Source organism: Schistocerca piceifrons, chromosome 5 (genome assembly GCF_021461385.2).
Source record: "Schistocerca piceifrons isolate TAMUIC-IGC-003096 chromosome 5, iqSchPice1.1, whole genome shotgun sequence".
NCBI classification, from domain to species: domain Eukaryota; kingdom Metazoa; phylum Arthropoda; class Insecta; order Orthoptera; family Acrididae; genus Schistocerca; species Schistocerca piceifrons.
Genome location: NC_060142.1, coordinates 103,812,809 through 103,828,980, shown reverse-complemented (window position 1 = coordinate 103,828,980; position 16,172 = coordinate 103,812,809). Strand labels below are relative to the sequence as shown.

The 16,172-nt window shown below is 40.0% G+C and overlaps 1 non-coding gene across 1 annotated transcript; it reads right to left on the bottom strand.

Moving 5' to 3' along the window:
- Window positions 1–15,186: 15,186 nt before the first annotated feature.
- Trnas-gga lies at window positions 15,187–15,270 on the bottom strand. The gene is given in 2 exon segments: window positions 15,187–15,221; window positions 15,231–15,270. It is a non-coding gene; the product is annotated as a tRNA-Ser (tRNA).
- Window positions 15,271–16,172: the final 902 nt, after the last annotated feature.

Below are 16,172 nucleotides of genomic sequence, written 5' to 3'. Positions count from 1 at the left end.
AGGCAGAAAGAAACGAAACGTCTTTAGTTCGAGTCGGATGGAGAAAGAAGTCGACCTCTTTTAGTCTGCAGCCGGAATGCTTCGGTATTGCCCACCATGAACCATCCCTGCGAGGCGTCATTGACTTCCACCATTTGTGCCTACCTCGGAAGAACTGTACACTTCATCCTACCACAGGATTCTGCATAACGAACAGACAGGTTCTAAACCAGTTAACTGCACGCACGTGACCACAACAGCTGAATTATATTTTCTCACTGTGAGTCTCAGACTGGTAATATTCGTGAGAATATCTCATTTCACCACAAGCACATCTGTTCAGCAGTTCGTAAATATACAGGGTGTTTCAGAAGTGATGATCAGCATTCAAGGATATGAGGGGAATGATCATTCTAAAGAATAAAGTCAAGTAAACATGGGTTCTAAAGCGCATACTTAAGAGCTGTGTTCAATTCTTGATCTTCGATACTGTGCAACAACTCTCTTCTCCTGCAAACCCTTTGCTTTCCACATTTTGGGAAGTTGTAGTATGGACCAAAACAAGAAAAAAATGTCCAGTAAACATTTGCTCTAAAACGCATACCTTAAGGTCTATGAGCGCCTGTTCATCTTCGCTACTTTGAAACACAACTCTGCTAATGAACAGGTGCTCATAACTGTTAAGTTATGCATTTTAGAGCAAACGTTCACTGTTTTCTTCTTCTTGTTTTGATACACACTACCACTTCCCAAAATATGGAAAGCAAAGAGCTGACAGTAGAAGAGATTTGTTTCACAATATCGAAGATCAAGAATTGCAGATAGCTCTTAAGGTATGCAGTACTTGACTTTTTTGTTTCAAATGATCATTCCTATCATATCCCTGAATATTGGCCATCACTTTTGAAACACCGTCTATAGCAAATTTTTCCTCGTTCACTAGAAAATCTTCATTAATATTTTACAACATTGTGATACATGTCCCTGACGATACATAAAATAGCCATGACTCGTCTTTTTGTGACTGGGAACGTAACTGATACAATTCGTGTACTCGAGATGATTTCCCTGCGACCTCATCAAATAAAAACAGGTGTTTGTGTTAACGATATGGACAGAAGTAATGTGTTCATTGCGTAGATATCCATCCTTAAAACTTCATGGCAAATATTCACGGAGGTTTTGATATTACCAAAATTTTTGTCTGTATTGTTGTAAGCAGTGTTGCAGTTATAGGTGAACAAGACATCATTTGCTAGCAGAAATTTCGATTAAAGAGAAGTAGTTGTGTGAACACCCGAACACCGATGACGTGCCAGTAACAAGTAAAGATTGGAAGGATTCTACAGAAGTGATGTAAAAACGATATCAGCCTGAAGATAACATTGTGCAAACAGAAGAAAAGTTTGAAGATGATGGAATAGGTGTTCCGATAATACGGGAAGAATTTGACCAGTTAGTATGATCACACAGGCAGGCATATGTAAATGAGATATATAAAGTAGTTGCAGTGCAGTTATGCAGCAGACTTAAAAGACTTGGACTAAATCATAAATAGTGTTGAAACTGTGGCTAAGAGTTCGAAGTAAACGGTTTTAATCAGGCTACGTTACAATATACGTACCTTTTTGATGTGAAGAAAGGCAAATGACCATCAGCTATAAAAAGTGTGAAGCCCTGCCCATGACTACTAAAGAAAATCCACTAAATTTCAGGTAGATCTTAAGGAACACATATTTCAAAGTTGTTGATTCAAATAAATACATAGAAGTTACAGTTACCAACAACTTAGATTGGAGCCATCGCACAGAAAATATTGTTGGAAGGCTAGCTAAAAGCTGCGTTTTGTTCGCAGAGTAAGTAGACGATGCAACAATTCTGCTGAAGAGACTGCCAACACTACACTTTTTCGTCCTCCTCTGGAGTATTTCTGTGCCGTATGGGATCCTTACCAGTCAGGATTGACGGAGGACATAGGAAAAGTTGAAGCAGGACGGCTCATTTTCTATTATGGCGAAATCGGAGGAGAGTGTCATTGATATGACAAGAGTCGTGGGGTAGAATTCATTAAAAACAAAGGTGTTTTTCTTTTCGGTGAAATCTACTCACGTAAGTTCAGTAACTTGGGGTATTGGTCTGCAGTTTTGCGGGTTCGTTCTTTTACCTTTCTTATGCGCTGCAGTCAGCTGCGCTTTTTTCCTGGAGATAAGGCGACGTTCTTTTCAAGAAACACTGTTGAGAAAATTTAGAGAACGGGCATTTAAAGCTGACGATTCTACTTCCTCTAACATACATCGCGCTTAAGGATCACGAAGAGAAATTAGGGCCCATACGGAGGGGTACAGACAGTCGTTTTCCCTCGCTCTGTTTGTGAGAGGAACAGGAAGGGTAATGACAAAGTAGTACAGGATACCTTACACCATGCACCGTAAGGTACAATCGTACATGAATCACGGCTCGTTGATGCAACTACGTATTAACCCACGTACAGACTTTTATATCATATGACTTTCACCTATAACATTAAATCCAGACATCCTACAGCATTTCTGATTGCAAAAGCGGAATCAGCGCACCCTGTTACATAATACTGGCGTTATTTTCACCCAATAGCAAATTTATTGTTGGGTAGTGTAATACTACAGTGACTAACGTAGATAAAAGCAAACAGTGATCGACTCGCACATGCGCCTGATTCCAGAAAAAAAGGGTGTTTTGAACAAAAATAAGTAAAATAAACTAATAGTTAAAGTATTTTCCAGTTATCAAGTTTATTTCTGTAGATATTATATTGAAACTAGGAAATAATATTGTGGATTGGGATTGAACTACGTCATGCTGCTGCATTCTGAAGTGCGTTATGCAGAAAATGCTAGCTGCCTGATGAACATCACCGTCTGACGTTTGAGGTACAATATTGCGACGTTGCCACGACAGGTTGGCCCTATTGTCTGTACGCAGCCGCCAGAGTATAACGCCGCCCATGGCGGTTGAAAAACACATAAAAATCTCGGTTTCCTCCCATAAAAGGCTGTAAATCTGTATCCTGTAGCTAACTATACTGTGTAACCGTGTTAGATATCCGTTCCTTAATTTTAATTAGTTATTGTTACGTTAATTATTTTGAAACGGGTATAATTTTCCCCTCTGATAAACAAGTTCAAACTTACACATCATAATATCGAAAAGTATTGAACTCTCTGGAATATTTTTCTCGTTGATTAACAAAATGTGGACTTACCTCGTGGTCACAAATCTCAAGGAATTAGAGAATATTAAAGCTAGATTCGTAAGAGAACTCTGTCACTCTCATAATTTACAAGAAATAGAATGAAAGGCAAAGGTCCCGATTTCGAGTCTCGGTCCGGCACACAGTTGTAATCTGCCAGGATCTTTCTTACAAGAAATCGCTACATGTATGATATTAGACAATGATTCTATCTTCCAGAGGTGTTTACGTACAAAACTGTCCTTGAGGAGAGACAGAACACAGCCAGGGAGGTTCTGAAAGAAACCATGGAAAAACAAGCTATGAATTGAGACTCCTGAGCAGAACCCAGATTTCAGCTGTACACAGGCTTTGCCACCCACGGTTTCCACGGGAAGATATGCCCGAAGGCATCATATCACGAGCCCAAGGAGGACTGTATCGGTGAGCTACACAACAAACTGTGCCCAAAATACCGTTTAGTCAAGCGTGAAAGCAAAACTTAACCACTAACCACTATAACAAAAGAACGGTGAGAGCATAACTCAGATTCAATGGTATCTACTCGTTGTGTCCGGTAAACTTGTTCTTAACGAAGTATCTCGCTCGTTTTAAGATCTCGCTGAAGTTGCGTATGAAACTGTTTTTTCTACACTCGGTTCGAATAAGGGCATTTTTTTCAGTAGCGTCATCATTAATCCGTAATATTTACGCATAACAAGCATGAAGTTTAAACTCTTTAAGAGAGCGGTCAGGCGAGAAATTGAACTTCCGCTTCGACAAACTTAACGTTCAGCAGCACCGCATTTGCGAGAGGACTGGAAATGGGGAAGACACTGCCGTCGCGGATCGTGTCTACAGGCAGTCTTCACTCGACCGCATCATCTGCCTTCGTGGGCTGCACGTTATATCAGCAATGAAATGCGTCAGTTGTACAATTTTCAGTATAAATTGCATTATTTTATTAGAGATCAACAAAATACAAAAGTATATAAATAAAAATCTTCATTTGTTACGATTTGCTATGACTTCTGTGCATTGCGCTAGTGGAAGACCATATAACAACACTTTGAGATGAAACATTTTATCTCCGTATGATAAATTATAGCTTTCATTGTCAACTCAATGTTTTCTATGAACCCTTCAAAAGGTTCTAACTCAGCTGCTGCAGCTAAGAGTAAGGGAAAAGAAATTCAATTTAAATGCATTTTCTGCGATAGTCCAGCACGTACTTGGTAACACTGCCTATCATTGCGTCAGTTATCTCGACGATCTAATGACCGAGTCATTCAATGTGTGGCTTGTGGCTTGCAAGAAAAATTTCACAAGATAGGAGAAATGACGGGTACAGGTACTCGAGGATGTACTGCGTAACACGCAGTGAAAAGCAATGACAGAACACGATGACCGTTCGATCATTAACGTCCACTAACAATGTACCGTCGACTCCTTTGTTTCAGTCGCGCCTCTTTGAGAACACTTCATATGAATTAAAAACATGGACAAATGAATAGGCTTAAAATATAGTTGAAAAGTAGAACAATTTTGGCATCGTACTTTATTAGGAAAACTTGCGTAAAGTTTCCTTAGGAATCTTTACAAGAGCGCAACAGGATTGCTACGCTATCGTACCAAGATAACACACGGAAGACGACTGTAACAAGATTATTCGAAACATCACAAGAGCAAAAAAATAGCGGACGAACGAAATTAGTCCAGCATTTACATTTATCTTGTACACACGAGGTTTTAAAGATCGACATTGTAAAGTGAGTAAATTCAGAGTAAGTGCACAGGTGCAGCGTTTACGTAGTTACTGTATGAACAATTCATAGGTGCAAATTCTCGTATAAAAATGTAACAGTATAATCCTAATGAATTTTCCAGTGTAATTTTATTTTTGTTTTCTAATATGATAAAAAATTAAATATTGATATACTTCAATTTTTTTCCATTTTAATCTATACTTATATAGATGTTGTATTCCATACTAGAATGTCGTGTTCCCAGTTTGGCACAGCTTTGCCACGGGAAACACGAAAGAGGCCGAAGACGTCCGACTTCTGGTCAGCTCCTGATCGCTTCTATTATTTGCATAAGATCAACCCGGATTCCTTTACGTAATCAGTATGAATTTTATAATTACCTAAGGGACCTGTAACAATGAACAATAAAATTTACATTTGCAAATTAAATCATTAATAAATGGGGCGACTGTGAGTTGTATAGAAAACAACGAACGGCCTCCTGTCTACTACCAGGATGCCGAAGTATTCTCTGCTGTAGTAAAGGCTGATTGACATTTATAAAAATAATAAGACATGGAGGTAAAAAAAGGTAAAGAATCGAATAAGAACTCTGGTAAACACTAAATATGTTCAAATAATTCTCACAAGCAGTTAGGTCTTATTTATAAATAGTATAACTTACACAAGTAATTTTCTGACTTGGTGCGAAAAGATTTCAGCCTGTTCTGTGATCGCTTCTTGGTTCACGTCTATATCACAAGTTACTCTCATTATCTTTCTCTTTCCTTCGATGCAATTCTTTCACTGTTTAACACTTTTATAACAGTAACTTGTCGATTTACAGTATGGAGACCATGGCTGTTGTTTGAAGACAAATGTTGATGGTGTTAGGACAGCAACCAGCCACAAATTTGCTTTCAGTTCCTTTATTCAAAGGAAACCGTTACCGGTTTCAAATCGTTGTGATTCATCCTCAGACGGTTTACATGCTTTCTTTATGACATTTGGTGTGTTTTTACAGATTAATTGTCGTGAAACGTCGGTTTCGAGTGTTTGTTTTCATAACATTCGTCCAACAGATGTAAATGTATTCCCACTGCATCCTCGTTGTTGCAAACGTAAATAGTTCTGAGATCATTTCAACCACGCACGACATGTTTTGATACATACGGAACGACTGCTGCTTATGTCCACGAACGTTCCTCCAGACGTGGGTTTTCCATGGATTTCCTGAAACTAGGACACATATTTTTTCCGATTTAGACGAATCTAACGGTTTGTCGACAGCAAATTTAAGCATAGCCTTCAACACGAAAGAAAGCAAATTCAAATATCCTGAAATTATAGTCGGCTTCTTTTAGAGTAACAGCAAGATCTCGTCGTGCAAAACTTGGAGACATGTGTAACACTCAAAAATTTTAAAAATTTTGCCATTGTTTTTGTTGTAAATCTGTTCCTTCTGCATTTACTTACAGCTATCCTTTACTATCCTCTGTAACGCGAGGTTGGCGCCAATATCGATGGGTGAGCTCAGTTGCTATCGATCATACTGGCTTGCGCTTGTAAGATCTCTGGGCGTCTCTTGATATAATTTGTGACAACGATGAGTTATGTTATGATGGGGCTAAAATTCCCTTCGAAGATACACTAAACCAACAAGAAATCCTAGTATTAATCAGTTTCAGTTAATATGGCTGTTAGATGGCCATTTCAGTGTAAGTTGTATTAATATCGCTGCAACAAACATGTTTCATCGCTGCATGCTTGTACAGTCGTAGTGCTTTACTCTTTGACTAAAATTCCATTTGCTGAAAAACTACAGTACTTAAATTTTACAATATTTTGCATTAATGGAAGAACTGCGTGTGTCAGATCGGCTGCCGTTTTGCATTGGTAAGTAACTGATGAATCTCTTTTTGTTGTTTACGTATATTGTTGTGCTTAAAATTTTGTTTCGGTTTTGGAAAGGGGCTGCCGTTTCTAACCACAGTAACGCTGGAAGTTAAACTGTTACTTTCTTCGTTTTTCCACTTTTACAATCCACTTGTCTCCAGTTACGTAACATAACTTGTGTGATCTGAGACTGGAAAAATGTAATACAGCAAATCTGTTTACAAAAACGTCACAGTGTGACACTTACACTGTCTTTCTGGACTATATGAAGTGTTGCTCCATTTGTTGTACGTACAATAAACACTCTGCCACTTATTAACAGTGCTGCCTAAGAAGAGTCCCAATGAAGATGAGCAATTCTATTAGTCTTATACTATCTCTCCTAGAAATCTTGATCATGATGGCAAGCTGATCTGTAAATGGCCTACGTTCTAGCTTAGCTTGGAAGGTGGTAACAAGGGTCTTGTGAATATTTGCGTAGTACCTATTCAGACACGAAAAATGCAAGAAAGGTGAGACGGAACTACATAGCTCTTACCAGTAATTCTACCACGGCGGGCATAAGCAAGGCAAAGGTTAATGGTCAGTACAAAGAAAGGAGATGAAATACATCTCAGAACAGTCAGCACGTTCGTAAACTATTATATGTTTTCTCATTAAGAGCATTTTCGTTGGCAGTGACAGTGAGTGCGTTAGATATTGAATGAAGTTTCTAAAATCCTTCTTTCTACATTTTAAGAGCTCGTTTAAGCTTGGTAGTGGGCCTGATGATTTTGCCCTCATATCGAGTCTTGTGTACAATGCAGTGAAAATATTTGGCACTGACCACTGTTGCTAGCAACACTGTCACAATTAAGTCACTCCAGACTTGTTGATTCTCATGAAGGTAACCAGAGTAATAGACATTATGTACATTTATTTATTTTTAAACAACCAAAAAATAACTAGACTCCCGGATGCGCTGCAAGGATGGGATATTTTGAACCTTCGGCTGGAAGCCATTGTGGTGCTAAGAGTCCGGAAGTTGACGTATATTGTGGCTTGTTAGGACACAGGTCGAACACTATACATTTATTAGTGAATACATACAGTATTTGTTGATCATGACTGTCCTGCCTACACATTATGTACGTGAAGAACAGTGGTGAAGAGCTGTGTAGTGTTAAATTGCACGAGTGAAGTCTGGAAAGGCACCAATATTAGCTTTTACAGTTACATGTTAATGTTCTATTTTAGGGACATACGATCACAGATTTGAATTTTCAGAAGAGATACATGTATGTTAAACTTTTTTAACAGTAGCCAAGTAGCCACTATTTTTGGTAGTACTGGTGACCATGAGGCTCGAAACATTTCATTTTGTGACGCTGTAAAATAGCTCACGATATCAGGATTCACCTGCATACTGCATATGGAGCGAACCGGTAACAATGTAATGTACCAGATACAGGAAGAACCATGAAATGCTAAACACATTCCACTTCAGAAATCTGGAGCACAAAATAACGAAATGCTACAATTCGTGCTCCTGCGATGTAATGAACTGCATTTAGTTGGAACAACCAGTTACCGCAAATTTACTGTAGTGCATAAAAAAACCGGTAATCAGTGACTCGTTGCAGTTTGTTCATAATTTAAATTAGTAGCTAGTAGTTTCATATTTAAATAAGGGATTTTCTTTATGACATTACTCAAAGAGAGATGTGTTGTAACCAAAGGCACCTATTCCAAATGATCCGCTGTTCGGATTTGTCGTAGTTCAGGGCGGGTGCTCTCTTAGGAGCTACAACTCAGACTGATAACGTTTCCGTCAGCACACCCATACCTCCATTTTGTGTCGATGATGACCTAACTTAAAAAGTACCGTTCACTATGAAAAGCTTTGAAACACTATTATTAGTGCTTTTAAGAGCTTGTATAATTTGGCAGGTTAATTGTTTGTTTTATTTGACCTGAAGAATTTTTCACGCAGAAGTAAAGCTACATATAAAGGAATAGAAAACCATTTTGTAAAAGTACTCTTAACATTACCTTGATTAAGAACAATTATGATTATTTGCTAAAAGTCTAGCATAGAGCCAGCTGAGTACGTACGTGTCTCGTGCAGTAATCTTGTCCGCGCTTTCCGTGAGATATGACTGGAACGAAAGAAGGTTTGTCATCTGAGTGTGCTACGCAGTCAGTGAGAGACCAGCAGGCAGACGACGTGTTTCGATGGAATACATTCGGAAGAAAGAGCGAAATCTTGCTGTGAACGAGTATTATAAATTGAATTGCTTCTTGTCTGGGTCGCAGCTATTTTATCTGTGCTAGTACTTACATGCAAACCTAAGGACAGCCTCGTAACCTGTGATATAATGGAAAAAAAACAGTGGAAAATTTTTGATAGTGATGCCTATATATGTAACTGCTTCTCGTTTCTCTCACTGCATTTTAACCAATGGATGCATGCGTGTTCGGACTGACGTTAATGCGTGTTGGGGGTTTCAGAAGCGCCCTACATGGTTGTTTTCCATCGTGGTTTGTTAAGTTTATTATGAAAGCTTACTTTTATAAACAAGTGAATACAGACTTATAAAACAAATCCTTCGTTAATTTAAATTAGGAAAACATTAAAGAAAAGGTTGGACATTAATTTCAACGGAATAAGTTTCGATTTAATCGTTATTAATTTTATTATTTTGGCATATAAGAAATTATTCGAGGGTTGGATCTTTAATAGTGGCAACTATTTATTTACTGCCCGTACAAAATAGATACGTGTTTCCAAGTTCTACTGGCCTTTAATGTAGTCACCAGCATTGTGTATAACCCTCTGCCAAAGATGTGAAAGTCGTAGGATACTCTTAGTAGTGCCAGTTGTGTTGACAGCTCAAGCGGCGCGGTCTATTGCCCGACGAATTTGTAGCAGTTCTGAAGCGAATGCCGTGAAGTGTTTCCTTCAGTTTAGAAATCGAGTTGAACTCACAAGGGCTTAAGTCAGGAGAGTCCATTACGTGGTATAGCACTTAGTAGCTGCATCAGTCAAACAAATTTTTGGAACACAACCTACGACCAGCTTAGAAACAGAAGTGATGACACTTTCTGCAGGATATGACCATCATTTTGCAAGACAATGCTCAAGCAAGTACAGTGTAAGCTGTTACTGATTTGTTGGACAGATGGAGCTGCTAAGTGCTACACCACCACTACTGCACTGCCCTGACTTAATCCCTCGTAAGTTCAACTCGATTTCTAAGCTGAAGGAAGCACTTCATCTCATTCGCTTCAGAACTGCTACAAATTCGTCGGGCAATAGACCGACCGGGCCGCTCGAACTGTCAACACAACTGGCGCTGCTTAAGAGTATCCTACGACTTTCACATCGCAGATTCAAAATGGTTCAAATGGCTCTGAGCACTATGCGACTTAACTTCTGAGGTCATCAGTCGCCTAGAACTTAGAACTAATTAAACCTAACTAACCTAAGGACTTCACACACATCCATGCCCGAGGCAGGATTCGAACCTGCGACCGTAGCGGTCGCGCGGTTCCAGACTGTAGCGCCTAGAACCGCACGGCCACTTCGGCCGGCTCACATTGCAGGCAACGCGTTATACGCAATTCTGGTGACTACTTTAAAGGCCAGTAAAACTTTGAAACATGTATCTATTTTGTACGAGCTGTAAATAAATAGTTGCAACTATTAAAGTTCCAACCCTCGTATTAGCACTTGTATAAACTAGGAATTTCAAATTGGTGAGGTACAATGCTCATCGATATGCATAAAGCACCCACAATGCAAAATAGAAGGAAAGGAAATGGGCTTCGTTGTTCCTTACACAAACACAGCAAAAATTAGCTACACAGTATTTTATCCTAATAAACATTAGACTGGCTGTCACAGTAGTCGACACATCACTGGAAACAATCTTCACAAACAAACACTCTACGTTCACTGTATACATTGTTAAAACATTCAGAACAACACAGCAATCTTCGTTTGCAGGTCACTTGGTTACAAAAAATAACTCTTGTTGGACAATTTTTTTGGTGGATGGTATCCATTTCCTGACCCCTTTTGAAGTCACATGTAGTCAATGCTTGTAGGACATTTCATTGCAAATTTGATTGTATAGCTCTGGACTCAGTATGTGGACGAATATATTCTAGTGCCAAGTCATTCAATAAATTACCGCTTTTATGTGATTTTCCATTGTGATATTCTAGGCGCTTTCTTGTTTTCCTTACGTTTTATTTTCGTATGCAGCACTTCCTTTTCCCGCTATCTTTCCGTGTATGCTTCCATTTCGCTAGAGTTGTCCACATTCGTTCCTTTTAATGTGTGCCAGGGCGCTGATGACCTCGACGTTGAGCGCCCGTTAGCCCCAACACACACACACACACACACACACACACACACACACACAGATTTGCAAGGATGCAGAAAGCATTTATATCTGCAATATCTATTAAATTAGCCCATAACAGAAACGACCATCTCCTTGTCTGTCCTTTGCAAGTGTAAGTACTTGCGTTTTGGCCAAGAGAATCCACAGCTTTTTTTTTTTGTTATAAAATAAAATCATTTGTGGTTTCTTCTTCCTGTGAGTCTCATCAACTGTGGCGACGCGATGTTTGGAACTTAAAAACACCACACTCTTATTCTTCTTACTCACAATAGTAAAATCATTTCAGACTCCAAATGTTGAAGACAGAACCTCTTGTGTCTTACATGGTTTCATTTCAGGTGGACTTTGTGGTTTGTTATAAGGGTATAGTACCGACTGCTGCAATTTTTCCTTCAGTAAATCTTTGTAGAGGGAAACACATGTAAAGTAGTTGTCCATCGTAATATTGGCTTAGCTCCCTCTAGCCGTCTTTTCCAGGTTTTTACACATGATCTCCAATATTAACTTGACGAGGATGATCTGGATTTTTTCTGAGTACACTAGTCCATTTAGCGTATGATGTCTAATGGTCACAGAGCCAGAATATCTTTATTCCATATTTTTCTAGCTTGCTTGCAATGAGTTGTTGAAATTTGCAACGCGCTGTGGGAGACACTATCGCTCGTCTATTGTGGAGATCTCTCCTGGATGATATCTTTGTCTGAATTTGTTTATGAATGGTTCCCACCATTTGCGGAAAGCTGCCATATTACCTTCTTGACTCCTAGCTTCTCCGGTGTGGCTACTGTCCAACCTTAGGCTCTCCTAGTTTCTTCAAGTCTGTTTCTAGAACTGTTGCCATGCAGACAGGGTTACAAGTTGAGTCGTGAAATAATTGTCTTATAAAAACATCCCAGCTTCTGTAACTGCCACCTAATGTGACAACTCTAGAAAATGCATTGATTTTTTCGTTTGTCCCATTACACCATGACTGAACTTTTATAGCTGCTGAGCGCCGTCCTTCCAAAATTGCGCAAAAAACTATTTCATCCACAATGTTGTTTGTGATGAAGTAACTCCCAAGCATCTTTTGGCGTTTGTGTATTTTTCCTCTAACAGGATCTGGAGAAACTTTCATTGTATTATGAATAAGCGTTCTGCTAGAAGGAGGTGGCGTTTATCATCAATGAGTTCCACCGCATCCGATAAAAAAGTTTGCAGGCTGGGCTGGACTTCCTACATTATTTGCATTTTCGAGTGTGGCTGTGCTTGCTATATTATTTGAATTTACAGGATGGGTTGTGCTTACTACAGTATTTCAATTTTCAGGCTGCACAGTATTAGGAGGCTAGGCTGTCCTACATCATTTACATCCCAATATTCATCACCCGTTTCTTCAGATTCTGAGCTGTCCAACGTGGGTCTATATGCAGCACCAACGTGATCTTCGGGAGCAATACTAGTTTCACATTCGTTCCACCATTCAGAAATACCTGTTGAAGTGTTTGGATCATCTACATTTATAGCATAATAGGATGTCTTTTAAAATAAATTACTAGATAATTCCTTACTATAAGAAACGACAGTTTCTTGGCTAGAACGAAAGTCTAAATAGTAACTCGCAGTTAATAAAATGTTCCGGGCTCTTATTTCACGCCAGCCGGTGTGGCCGAGCGACTCTAGGCGCTACAAACGAGACCCGCGCGACCGCAACGGTCGCAGGTTCGAATCCTGCCTCGGGCGTGGATGTGTGTAATGTCCTTAGGTTAGATAAGTTTAAGTAGTTCTAGGGGACTGATGACCTCAGTAGTTGAGTCCCATGGTGCTCAGAGGCATTAGTTATTTCACAGTAAAGCCCAACGCTTCATCCCCATATGCGGAGGACATTTTCAATCGGGATTGCAACTTCTTTGACTCGCTACTGACGGCAGCGAAAGTCCGATTCCACGTGCTTCGTGCGCAATGCAGCGACGTCACATGTTTTGAAAACCCGAGCGGAGTAGGCCGTTGTCGACGATTGTTATCCTCTGTTGCTGTCACCTCATTGCGGAAGACTGGTACACGTCTTCTTCAGTGGAATGACATCTAGATGTCATTTAATCTCGCACCCTCCTCCTTCCTACTGAAATTCCTGGAGTATATTTTGTTATCTGTGCGGCCTCTCTGTATAGCCTTCCACGACATCTGTTTGTGGCTATCATTACTTGAGTCGTATCAAAATGAATGTGGTGGTCTCCTGGCTGCAAAGCACGTTCCGCAACAGAAGACCTGTCAGTCTCCCCTCTTCTGCAATTGCCCTTGTGCTCTTCTAGTCGTTTGTTGACAGTTCTTTTTGTACCTACGTACACCTCTCCACAACTACATGAAATCCTATACACTCCTGCTTTTCCAGCGGTTGGTGAGCATCCTTGGCCGATTTTAGGCGATCTCGTGTCTTCCGGGTGGGTTTGTAGATTAACGTGATGTCCTGCTTTTCCAAGACTTTTCCTGTGCGGCCTCAGTGCCTGTGTGCCTTAGTGGAAGGCAGGATAACTTTCGATTTCACTGGGGCTAGAGTAGTGCTATGATTCATATGCAGTAGTCTTAACGATCTTTTTACCTCTGTTAACGAATAACCATTCCTGAACAATGCATTGGTGAAATGTTTTAATTCTCCGTCAAGCAGCTCATTTGAAGAGGTGTAAAGAGCGTTAAGTCAACGACATAGAAATCATAGCACTACTCCAGCCCCAGTTAAATCGAAAGTTTTACTGCCTTCTATTAAGGACGTAACTAACCGCACAGGTAAAATCTTGGAAAAACAGAACCTCACGTTAATCTACAAACCCACCCGGAAGACACAAGATCACCTAAAATCGGCCAAGGATGCTCGCCAACCGCTGGAAAAGCAGAAATTTATAGGATTCCATGTAGTTGTGTAGTGGTGTATGTGGGTACTACAAAAAGAACTGTCAACAAACGACTAGAAGAGCACAAGGGCAACTGCAGAAGAGGAGAGACTGACAGGTCATCTCTTGCGGAACGTGCTTTCCAGCAGGGAGGCTACCAAATTCATTTTGATACTACTCAAGTAATGGCAGCCACATGTGGATATCATGAAAGGCTATACAGAGAGGCCATAAAGATAGTAAAAAGGACCTCAGGAAATTCAATAGGATGTGAAAATGAATGACATCTGGATTCCGGTACTGAAGAAGATGTGTACAGGTCTTCCATAATGAGGCGACAGCAACAGCGGACGACGGCCGTCGACAACGGCCAATTGCGCTCGGGTTTTCATAACATGCGACATCACTCCGCTGAGCAGTAGCACGCGGGAGAGGACTTTTCCTGCAGTCAGTAGCGAGTCAGGGTGTGAATCGGACATTCTTAGATTCTACAATCGTCCTTGAAAATGTCCTCCATATATGGGGACGAAACGTTGGGGTTTACTGTAAAATCCATTAGGCCATGGCATAATAGCTGGGAACATTCTTGTTAATATTGTGACATTTCCTGCCGTGAAAAGTTACATTTTACAATAAAATAGGTACTTTTCAGATGAAGAGAGAAAAACGAAAAACAGAATAGCAAACATAATGACATCAGTTATGAGAGCAAGAAATTTCACTTCTGAGGTCAACTCAGCAACGACCAGGAAGTCTATTATTGTTGTTGCTAGACTCTAGCACATGCAACAATTACCAGTATAAAAATTTCACAGGTGAAGACATTCACAGGCAGACAGAAAATCGCTTGCTAAGGCATTAGACATAAACAAGCTTGAAAAGCCCCTTCATGCATTATATGCATAGCTTTAAGAAAACACTGTTGCCAAACAACATTTGCCATATTAAATCCAATTTTTTCATGTTTCTTAATCCTAGACGTATCTTTAACGACTACATAATGGCTCTGAGCACTATGGGACTCAACTGCTGTGGTCATAAGTCCCCTAGAACTTAGAACTACTTAAACCTAACTAACCTAAGGACATCACGCACATCCATGCCCGAGGCAGGATTCGAACCTGCGACCGTAGCGGTCGTGCGGTTCCAGACTGTAGCGCCTTTAACCGCTCGGCCACTCGGGCCGGCCAAGGACTACATACAATAGGGTCCAATTACATATGATTTTCATACGATTAAAGGGACGACTAATTTACTCTCGGGCCTGAAAGGTCCCCATCATGCATCCAAGGGTTAAAACGCCTTTGTAACACCAAAGCCAACCCTAGTTTCGTAACTCGTAACATATTCGGAAAAAGACAATTAAATACTTGTGACAACGAAGATTATGAATTGAATTCGTGGTAGTTTTAACGACGGGTAATATTAATGTAACACTCCTCTTTTACTTGCAGTACTAGATGTAAGTTGCATGACTAGGTCCCAACTTCAGCAAAATTTCGCAATTCGAGACATGACCAATTCCAACATACGTAGAACTCGGGCTAAGCTGCAGCTCAGTCAGTCACCACAAACGGATTTTTTGGCTTCACCAGATCACAAGCAAACGTTGACACTCCACCAAAACTAGACCTCGGCTGAAGCAACATATCAGTCTGTCATAACAACCAGAGTATTTTTACTTTCTCATTCATTAGCTTCGTCGACTCATAAATAGATTCATATCTTCCAATCTAACGTATATCGTGGGCGGGGCTACAGGTCACTCTGCCATCACAAGCACTTAAAAAAAAATTTTAGGTTCGTTGGATTTGCCAACTCACAAACACAGTTTCAAAGATCGGCCCTGAATTGATCCTTGTTTAACAGACCTTGGCTGCACTCGTCAACATTTTATTTTGGGAACGGGCGCTGATAACCTCGTTGTTGTGTGCCCTAAAACACTAATCATCATCATCATCATTCACACGTAAATTTATTTAACAAGAACCTCCTTGTAACTAACATTTATGATGAAAAATAGTCAAATATTTCTGACAACCAGTAATTGCTTTTCATATTAGGAATAACAATTACAGTGAAAACA